The sequence below is a fragment of the Photinus pyralis genome, unplaced genomic scaffold (genome assembly GCF_008802855.1).
Source record: "Photinus pyralis isolate 1611_PpyrPB1 unplaced genomic scaffold, Ppyr1.3 Ppyr1.4_LG2, whole genome shotgun sequence".
In the NCBI taxonomy this organism is placed as follows: domain Eukaryota; kingdom Metazoa; phylum Arthropoda; class Insecta; order Coleoptera; family Lampyridae; genus Photinus; species Photinus pyralis.
Genome location: NW_022170403.1, coordinates 8,193,920 through 8,205,997, shown reverse-complemented (window position 1 = coordinate 8,205,997; position 12,078 = coordinate 8,193,920).

Below are 12,078 nucleotides of genomic sequence, written 5' to 3'. Positions count from 1 at the left end.
TGGTAGAGATGGACGAAGCATTGAAAATTGCATAAACATGTGACAAGAATCACTACAATCGATAACTTCCGAAACGTGGCGCAATTCAGTTAAGGATACGGAAACTGTTAATACACGAGTGGTACGAAAGAGAAAAGCAATTAGATCTTGAAAACGTTGCTACTATTATTATAAACTTTGAACACGAAAGCAGTTCCGATGATTCCGATTAATTTGAATATCATCCATCACATCACATAACCTGTAAAATTTTATATTTAGTACCTACTTTCTCTGTAAAAGAGATGCTACATTTGTACAGTTTCATAAGTTATTAAAGTATATTGTATGTATATTGTGGTTCCAATTAACGAAATTTAAGGTGTGGATTGTTCACACAAAGAATGCACTGTCTTGTTGACAAGTGACATAACCTAAATCGCTCAAAACTAGATTTGGCATTATTGCATAGTAATTACGTCATAGAATATGATGACGTGCAACGGAAGTTATACGGAATAAAGTGTATTTATACATGCATATGCATACATAGTTTGACACATTAATATATATGTTTAGATAGATGTCGGTTTATGTTGCTAGGCAACACTTCCAGTATGGTAAAACACGATAGCGGCGATTACTAGATAGTATAAAATAAAAGTATTAATCCATGAAAACCAATTATTCTGGAATAAAAATGACGTTTTAGGTAAAACTGTGCAGATCAGTTTTAGCTTTATGATCATTTCCTTCCAATACCATATTATCTCTGGCGTCATACATCTCAATACATTGATACATAACTTGCTTAAGCGGATCAGGCAAAGTAAGTTCAATATCTCTGTGAAGTTTCATAATCTCCTGAGTTTTATGCTCTCTGTAGTGTTCGAATAGATCTATATCCTCGTAAATTTGCCGAACAATTTTGTAAGCATTTGAGTCGAGTTTGCCATAATTTTCTTTTAAGAGTTGTAACTGGTGAATGTTTGCTAATTTCTTAGCCGTTGCAATTAACCATGTTGCCTTTCCAATTTGTATATCGTTTCCTATTTTTCCATATTTATCGCTATTACCGAAACAATCCCACACATCGTTCTAAAACAATAGTGATAATAATGAACATTAAAACGAGTAGAACACTAACCTGTGTTTGTTGGAGAGCAGCCGTTCGTTCTAAAAGGTTATCAATTACATCGTGATATTTGAAATAATTTCGGTCAGTGATGTACATGCCCAAGTATACTGAGATTCGACATATAAAAAAAAATGTTTTGTAGTAATATTGGCAGTAAAATGTGTGCAGTGACAGGATTCTTAGGTTACGGGATTTCTGATAATCTGTAGACATTTGAATATCAAGCGATTGGCCGAATCCTGTTACAAAGTAAGTTTTTGTCACTAAATCCAAAATACGCTTGTAGTAAGAAAATTTGGAAAAATGTTTTTTTAAAAGCATATAACTAGCCATTTCCATTCTTTTTACATCACACATTGCATATTTGCCTATACTTTCAATTTGATACCAACACGGCTTTCCCCATCGATTTTCCGATTGATCCACTATGTCATCTTGCAATATGCATCCAGTGGCTATCTGAAATAATTCAGTAAAAGAACCATTCGTGAATTCTTTTCTTACAAATTCTAAACACCAATCCAGTATGTGTGCCAACTGACGTTTGTCTTTTGTGTCATGACCATCAGGTATTAGTAATGCATATACATTGATTACAGGGAAACATAATCTATAATTTCTATTTAATATATTGTACCTTATGGAATAATCAAAACGATCACAGATGTCATCAAAATCTCCATCATATGACTTTTCCAAATTCTTCAAGATCATCGGATATAATGCATAAAATTCCTTATTTGACTCTGAAATTATAAGCTTTATTTTCGGGAAATATATACCATGTGACTTAATACCATATCTGGGTTTAAGAGTTATTCGTAGCTGCCAAATAGCGCTTCACAAAAGCGTTACAGATTTTGGAAATCAAGTACACATTGAATTTAAAAAAAATGTTATATTATGTTATACTTTAACATTTTTTTATCAAACGCGATCGTTAGTTACAATTATTGTTTTGGTGCATATTCTAATATTTAGACCGTCTGTATAATGGGTGTACATTTTGAATGTATGGCAAGTTTCTGTATTGTTGCTGTGGTGTAGGTCCATGTAGGTACATTAGACATTATTATTATATTGCTATGTATGGGTAATGCATTATTTTGTGTATGTAGGTACCTAGTACATACATTTCAGCATGTACAGGGTGGTTCAAATTTTTATGACTAAAAAAACCTATTTGAAATGTTTGAAAAATCTTGTACCAACTTTTTGAGAATCTGAATTTGTTATCAGAATTTTTATAACACGCTACGTGTAGAAGCCACAGGCTGCTACTTTCTTATCTTTTAATATTGCTGTGTGCACCGGTCCGTAGGCCAAAAAGACCGTACACAAAACACCTAAACAAACCTAGCTAGCTCAAACCTTTATCTTCCTCGGAACAAAACTTCTCCCCAGCACAGAGGAGGAATTCGACTCTTTTCTCAGTTAAACCATTAACTTCTACCAGATAGTGGGATAGACCAAATACCTTAAATTCCAAATCGATCTTAAGAATTTTGATTAAATAAAATGGACCTTGGGCAAGTATCTAAAGAAAACAGTAAATTAAAGGAAATGAAATCGTTCGAATGACACACAGAAATTATTGTGAAATTTACAAAATTCAAATTTAATTGTCACACACACATGAAAGTTATACAAGAGACACAAACAATTATTACAAAGAGAAAAAAAAACTAAAATTAAAACTTAATTTTACTTACATTTGGTACATGTCCAAAACTGCTAATCCAAATACGTTACACAAAAAAAAACAACAAAGTTCAAACTACACAAAAAAAAACACTTAAGTCGGCGCCGACCACCCCTTAGTGACGCACTTTACTGAAGGTCCAAACTTCCAATACTGCCGCAAGTCAAACCTGCCGCAACTCTGCTTGCCACTCCGTAAAACGGAAACTCCACCAACTTCCAATGCTGGCTGGCCTCTACACAATCCAAACTACTGCGGTAACTCGCCGAAGCAAAATAAAAAAAATCTTCACTCAACTGCAAAACTGCCCTAACTGGCAACAAAACTGACGATTAAAACTTCACAACTCCAAAACAAACTTCAAACTTCTGCAGACGTGGATCTGCTCTCAACTTGGCAAAAGGCGATTTAAATTTCAAACAAACGTAGTTCTGCGTTGACAGTGGCAAAAAGCTCTTCCTCTTCTCAGTCCGTTCTATTTAAGGTGGAAACCCTTCTTCCAAATTACAAATTAAAACAGCCAATGATAAGCAGTTGACAACAGAAAATTTCCCCCCTAACGCACGTTAAACCAGAGGTAGAAATTATTTTTATAATCAATTTTTAACCGACATTAAGAGATAACACAAAGCTTAAAATACTAGGAAAAATAAAATTTTCTTTCTTTTAAATACAATGAAAAGGCGATGAATAACATCCACCTGTCAATTAAATTAAGCGTTTACAATGATAACAGAATAAAAGCGATATAAAATTCTCAGAAATCTACGTTAAATAAAATTAAAGATGAGATTAAAAATGTACACAAATACAAATCTTCACCTCTTTCTCGTAACAATAATTTCTGTTTCAGTAACCAACGACACAAAACAAAAATTTAGATTAAGAAAATTAATTACATAGAGAATAGGAAACCGCCCTTGTCCATTCTACTTACGAATCCCAAAATTTCGTCCTGCCAGACGAAATATCACAGCAATATATATTATCAAAAAACTCTTCTACCTTACGGTATTGGGCAACCAAAATTAACAAATTCTATTGCATTCTAACAAGAAAATTAAATTTAGTGTTGTATGCATACACAAACTTTGACCACTCTTTCTTATTTCGTGCTAAGGTCTTTCCTTTCCTTCTTCTCATGTTACTCCTTTCTCGTACAGTATTTTCGTTGCCACTTCATTTTTTTTCTGACCTCTCGTCTCCCACGCCCTTTTTACTGGTACCTCTTCTCCGAGTTGTTGCAGATATCCCCCTCAACTCAGTTCCCATTGTTCTATTAATTTTAGAAGTGGCTGTACCTTTAATGTTTTCTGGATTGTTTCATTTCTGACTATACAGGGTGATTCCTATAGTACCTGCCACCGTTTGGGAGCGTGTAGGTGGTGCGTAGGGGAGTATTTTGATATAGGACACTTGGGGTCGGATTTCTAAAATAGGGGTGCCAGAGCCAAATTTACCTTCTGGAATTTCGCGCCTGTAGGTAGGCAACCCAACCGGCCGGCGGTGCACACGGAGCGATCTCAGGCGGCGATGTGTGGCTGACACTTGATCAGAATTTTTTTTTTTTTTATTTAGGCTTTTGCCTGCTCAACAATTTACTTACACTGTTATACAAGGCATTGTTAACAAGGATGTGTTTAGTATATAACTAACATGAGCGGTATGTATGACCGCAAGAATGTTTAAATGTTACGTTACGTTCACTTGTGAGCACTGGATTTGTTGGAACTGGTCACTGGTCGCTGTCGTCGCTAAGGAATATATCTTGGGGTAGTTTACGCTTGAGTCGTACATGGATACCTCGTCGTCCCAGTGTGTAGTGGGCTGCACCACTGCAGTTGTTGAGGTTGGCGTGAAATTTTTTAGTAAGTTTCGCTATATGCTGCTCAACTGTATCGATGTCTAGTTCGTAATGCAGTTGTTGGTTTGTGATGAACCAGGGGGCGTTGAATGCAATTCTGAGGATTTTGTTCTGGAGTATCTGAAGTCTTTGAAGATTTGTTTTGGCTGTGTTTCCCCATACCACACACCCATAGAGGATTAATGGACGTATCAGTGCTTTGTACAGGATAATAGTGCATTGAGGAAGTAAGGCGGACTTTCGGTTTAGAAGTGGATACAGCTGGATTAGTCTCGTGTGTCCTTCGTTTAGTTTTTTGAGTATATGGTGTTTCCACGTGAGTTTACTGTCAAGGTATATACCTAAGTATTTAACGGGCTCCTCATTGGCGTTCCATTGAATGATGTGACCGTTAATGTTGATGTTTGGTGGGTTATTAATACGTCGTAGTGTGAATATTTTTGTAACGCATTTATCATAATTAATGGATAGGTTCCATTTCTTGAACCATCTACTGAGAATAGTGCTGGCGTCTTGCAGTTTGGAGATGGCCATTTCCAAGCATTCATCTTTGGTTATTATGACTGTGTCGTCTGCGTACATTGCAAGGTCTGCATTGATAGTAGGGAAGTCCCGCATGAAGATATTGAAAAGGATTGGGCCTAGGATACTCCCCTGCGGGACCCCTGATTGTATGGTTTTGGTGGGGGAAAGGGATGCGCGAATTTTAACGGCGAAGCTGCGATTTTCTAGAAAGGAGAATAGAATGGTTTTGATGTAATTGGGTATTTGGAGAAGTGAGATTTTGTATTTCAGACCATTGGTCCATAGAATTTTGTTTAAACCCACGAAATCCCGTCTGCAACGACGCGTATCAAGTGAATAAACACTATGGCAATAGTATAATAATAGTTGGCTAGATGTAGGAAGTGCATTGAGAACAACGGTGGCCACGTTGAACACTTGTAAACGTTATTGCTTTTGACTGTCGTTTTCCCTCCTTCCCTCCCATGTCGCTTCCTCGCGCTAACTCGCTCTGCATCGCTCCGCGCGAAACGTCGGTCGGTTGGGTTGCCTACATACAGGCGTGAAATTCCAGAAGATAAATTTGGTTCTGGCGCCCTTATTTTAGATTTCCGACCCCAAGTGTCCTATATCAAAATACTCCCCTAGGCACCACCTACACGCTCCCAAACGGTGGCAGGTACTATAGGAATCACCCTGTATAATCTGGTGATCCCCATGATGCTTTTAAGTATTTTCATTTTTGTTGTCCGTGGAAACGGACTGAAACGAAAGAAGAAAAGCAGGAAGAAATGAAAAAGTACTGGAAACATGCCATGTGGAATATAAGGGGAAAAAACGGAAAAGAAATAGAAGTGACGAATGCAACAAGTATGGGTTAGATATAGTAGGCATAACAGAGACAAAAAGAAGGGATTGGGAAAAGAAATGGGAGAAATGACAGTTACTTATCTACAGTGTGATTGACTATGCGTGTCCAATCGTATATTTCTTTTATTATTGGAGATAATAAAAGAAGTGTAAAAAACAAAAATACTCTACTTTCATATTCTGATAAAACGACATTAAAAAAAACGAGTGATATAAAAACAAAAGAGCATCGGCGAACAAATTAATTTTTTTAAATGGAACTTTCTTTTTTCTGCAATATTCTTAAAGAGCTTGAAATTCTTTACAATGATGCCAAACAGGTTATAATTACCTTAGACATTAGCTACAGTAATATTTTAAAACCAATCGCAGTAAGTGTGGAAACAAAAGGGAATTTTTTCCTAGTCATGTCTGTAACAAAACTAATTTAGTGAAGAATACAATTTTTAAGATCCACAATGCAACACAATAAAAATCCGATACAATTGAATACCGAACGATCCTCGAGATCTTCGCACATACATCATGTTTACAATACAGGTTGATTCTGTCCCACCAGATCAACATAATAATAATAATAATAATGTTTATTGACCGACAGATATAAATACATCCAATTACAGGTCAATTACTAATAAAGCTAAACGTAAGGCGCATTATAGGTATATAAAAAAAAGAAAAAAAAGATTATAGTAGAATTTATAGAAAAATGATTAAAAAGAAAATTTTAAGTATATAAATTAAGAAATTAAAAATCAAGTACTTTATTCGTGCCTAAGAGTTAATAAGATACTATCTAGAGGTGAGAAGTGGATGTCGCACATATTTGATATATAGATACATAGCTTGTAAAACAAATTTTTTGAATCAGCATTAGTTTTAATTTTATTCGAGGTGCGTAAATGTGAAATTTCATTTAAATATCTTAACAAATAAACAATTTGAGATTGCGCATTCGCATAACAAATTTTTTTAAATTAGCATTAGTTTTACTTTTATTTGTGCCTGCATACATTTCATTTAAATATCTTAACAAATAAAAAAATTGGGATAGCGCAAATACAAAAGTTGAAATGCGCATGCGCAATGCTTTTTGCATCTGCATAGTTGCATGAAGTTTAAGGAATATTTATTAACACAGAAAACCGGACATTCATATGTTCTTTGTAACAAGAGTTATAAAAGAAACCCTTTTGGAGGTTTGGACAGTTTTTGGGCTGTAACTTTTTATCCTGAAGAACATGTGTATCAATTTTCAAAGCTATCGGACGTTTCTACACAAACTTATCGTGCACACGGACAGACGGGCTGCGATACAAAATTATAAACGATCTCGAGGATCGTTAATAATTACCGAAATGATGAAAACAATTTTTTATTTGCTGTAATAAAAATACATAGGAAGCGAGTGCAATGTATTTAAAGTTGTCTTAAGTTATAATAGTTATTTCTGTAAATACTTTTCATTTGTTTTCTTGCTTCATGTTGTAGATTTTATGTGTTTAAATTTCCATATTTACTGCGATTGGTTCTAAATACATTCCTGTAGCTTTAATTTCTAAGGTAGGTAATTGAAATATTTGATATCATAAAGTGAATTGCAAACTCTTTATAAATATTACAGACCGTTCTATTTAAAAAAATTAATTTGTTTTTTTATGCTCTTTTGTTTTTATATCACTTGTTTTTTTGAATGTGTAGGCTTTATCAGAAATTGAAAGTAGAATATTTTTGCTTCTTACACTTTTTTCCTATCTACAATAATAAAAGAAATATTCGCTTGGACATGCAAAATCAATCACACTGTATAGATGTATAGATATCGCAAAAAAAGGCAAAAGAAGGTGTAGGGTGCATAATTAGGGGGGAATAGAATCAACCAATTACAAAGATGGTAGCGATATTCCGATAGGATACTAACGGTAGAGTTAAAATCAAGCGAAAAATATATACAGGCACCTTTGTGGTACTGTATGGACCGAACGAGGATGAGAAAGTGGAAGTTAAATCCTCTTTTTGGGAGGGACAGTTGAAAACTGTCCAGGTACAATCTACATAATAGGTGACTTTAACAGTCAAGTTGGAAACAAAAACATGGGTAATGAAAGGATCCTAGGGAAACATGAAGAAAAAGTAAAGAATTGCAATGGGCAAAGACTGATAGATTTCTGTCAATTAAATAATTTTACTATTGAAAATACTTAGTTTGTATTTTGGTTATATCCTGTGATGGTGCTACAGATGTTCACTATGTGTTATACAGTACGGTGCAATTGAAAGGAATAATACATTATTTCTTAACTCTGGTGGGTGCAGGGAAAAATCATGAGATCTGTCGATTTCATATTTTTTAAATTTAATACCCTGAGGGTAAAGGTGGCAACCCCTAAATTTTTAAACAGAAAGTAGGGGCTTGTGGTACATCATTTGAAAGGTCTAATAAATTGCTTGTTCCCAAATAGAAACGATCTGTGGTTGCAGCGAGATGACCCCATACTATGGACTCTTGGTGAGAAACTGCCTGGACAGAGTTTTCCTAGGTCAATCGAGTGGTCACTCAGGTCGCCAAATCTCACGCCATTTGATTTTAGTTTTTCACCAAGACCGCACAGTGTGGGCCGCATCATCTTGGTGCTCTAGGAAAGTGAGCATCTCTTAATACCTCAGCTGTCTGTGAGGTTGTCCGCATCTTTATCACAATCATTGTTACCTTCAGATGAGTAATAGTGTAGATATTGCAGAGTCTGTAATTGTTTCATTGTTCTAATCTCACCCTTAAGCACTCGTCCCCAATTGTTTTTTTCAGTTTTCAATGTTAGCATCTTGACTAATTTCTTAGCAAAGGCTTCATAAGAATGGTTTAAAATCACTTATGATGTTGCTGTCCATTCTTGTAGCTTCATCCTGTATTTTAAATAAGACTATCCAAGTGCTCTTTGCTTCTTCACCTCTAATCTTGGTTTGTGCCATATTTATTTTCCTTATTTTCAGTCGTACTAAGTAAGACAGATGTTCCACTAGATTACATTACTTTAATGTTACAGTAACCACCTTAGCCACAATAATTGTGTCTGCTTCGATTTGTGTGAACTATTTCCGTCAATTAATTAAAAGTTTAAAAACTGTGGGAATAAACTATTACGAGTTATTTTGAATTTCATAATTTTCTTAATTCGCATGAACTAATTGTTTATCTATAATTACAGATATTAACTCTTAATGTTTCAATAATCATGGTTAATCATGCTAACTAAATTAATTGTAAAAAAAATGTCAGTGTTAGGTTTACTATATTAAGTATTTGCAATTAAGCTATTTGCTTGCTGTGGAGGCATTTTTAAAAGATAGTACAATTAAAATAACCTTTGTGATTTACAAATTGTAGGTATAACAATTATGTGACATATGGCCGTTTGCTCTGACAAATTTAAGTGGAGTTTAGCTCGTGCGACAATCTTCGTCAAATGACACTTGTACTTTAATATACTATTTTATAACGCTGGCATTTTAAACCGCATTATTATACGTTAGAATATGTCATTATGGTGCAATAAACCTGCATATTTTTTACGTATGTTCATTATTTCAAAGAAAAATACACGCCGTAAACGTCTCCGCGGCTTGGACGTATACTCTGTCTCTCTCTGTCTTATTATACACCATGCCCAGAACTTAGCTACATTTGGCTTGTAATGGGTTATAAATTACAATAGAAGACTATATACTATTGATTAATCCAACTTACATCAAACACTTACCTCCTAAGTTAATGCCATTAGGTAACAATGCACTGCTATGGTATATGTTAGTTGGCATTTGTTGTGACAGCAATCGACTATTACAGTTAAACATATTTTTATGTGTGCATGATTTACAAATCTTCTTAACAAATTTTCCAGTATTTAACAAAAAAACACTTGAAATCATTGTATGTAGTTTTATATTTTTTATCCACGTAAATGTATTTATACTGACAATATACCTTTTAGTTGACTTTTATATTTATTGTAGGTAAGTTCATCTTGTAGAAGAGAGGTTTATTATGAACATTTTATTTTATAGGTAACTAATTATATAGATTTTAACGATTGCTGCAGTAGGCAAAAAAGAAAACCTTGGTTTAATTAGATAGTACTGTGGCCAATTATGTAGTTTCTTACCTAAAATAATAGGTAATCAATTCTTTATCTAATGAGTTCTGTCCCGATTTAGATTCGAAATCGTTTATTTTCTCTTGTCAAAATCACAAAATTTTTTTTATCAAAATCAAAATTTCGATCCACCAAAAATTAATTCAAGGGAAGAATGCTTTTTGAGAATGTCATGACCTGTAATAAAATCAGGGCACAAAGCCTATTAGTAGGATGTATACTCCGTTCAATAGTTATTGTCCAAGTAGGTAGCCATGGAATTTTGTTTTTATGTTTAATAAAATTAAAACTTCCTATCAGAATCAGCTGTGAAGTACAGGAATGTCTAATTTGACTATTTGAGGTTAAACGTACAATGTTGTCAGTGCTTTCACACTTTGTTTGCCACTAGACCTAATATGTTTGTATATCGGCGTCATGGATACGTATCGGTCAATTGTGATTTATAATTAAGCAAATATGCCGAAAACCATAAACTCAGATGCGAAAATGCAAATTTTAAAATCCTACAGGCATTATAAAACAGACAGGCCAGACCTAAGGAAAGCGGAAATCTTAGCCCGGCTTAGTGACATTTGGGATGTGAGTATTTATGCATTGAACTTAACTTTCGGTCTAATTTTGGGGTTTGTACTATTATAGGTATCAGAAAAAACCATTGAAAGAATTATCCGGCTGGATACTTTTGAATTGAAACCTTTTGGCCCACCACCTAAAACTGATATATATATATATAAAAATTTTTCATTTCGGGAAGATTTGCAACGACTGATTTGGAATTATCACTCGAAAAATGAACACGTCTCGTTTTGGATTTTTGGAAGGGTGTAATCTATTACAAACTTGAAATAGTAACAATAGGGATTATCACCAAACTATGAACGGGGAGATTTTTCAAAATTGGGTGGTTAATCAATTACTTCCATCAGGCAGCTGCTCTAAGACTAAAAGGTTCCCCAAGGATAGTAAGCTACCCGTCGGAAATAAGATTAACAGTAATGTACTAATCACAGACGCAAAACAAAAGACCCAAGGAAGAACATTCCAATGGCACCGTGGAAGCAAGAACTACACTCAAGCGCAGTTAGGTATCAATGCGGTTGTTGAGGGCATCTCGGATATGATGGTACTGACTTATCGAGCAGTGGGTATCTTCTGAGAATCTACACCACAAATCTCCCAAAGCTGCTTCAGCTCCAGACTAAAGCTGTTCGAAGTTTAGACCAGCATATCGGCATTTAAATGTGGAAGTGTTTAGTTCATAAAGCCCACCACCAGCAACCTGCTATTACTAAGCATGTAATTGTAAATAAGTTCATATATAGCCTTTTGAAATTAATAATGTTCATTAGAGCCATTTGCCTACTCAATAAAGTATGAAATGTATTGAGCAAGTTGTTTCTCATGAAATTTATACGTATCAAACATATAACAAGATTACCACAAAATCCAAAACTAAATCTGGCAACTAGGTTTTGCACATTGACAGGAAATTATCATTTTGTATAAAATGGAGATAACCTATAATGAGTGACAGCACATATACACAGTGAATTTCATCACCCTAACATGGCCTACTACTGGGACAATAACTATTGAACGGAGTATAGTAGATTGAAGGATTTGTGCGCTAATTTGATTGTAGGTCACGACATTCTCAAAAAGCATTCTTCTCTTGAGTTAATTTTTGGTGGATTGAAAGAACCCATCAAAGTGTACGGTGTTTGGCAGCAGGTACAGACCTGCGGTACCCTTATTTTCAAATATTTCTTCTGATTGCAAGCCTATTAGTAAATGTCAATTTTGAAACTCCTACTGGCCGACTTGAGCAGATACCCAGGTTTCTCCTGCAACTTGTGCTGGTAGAGAC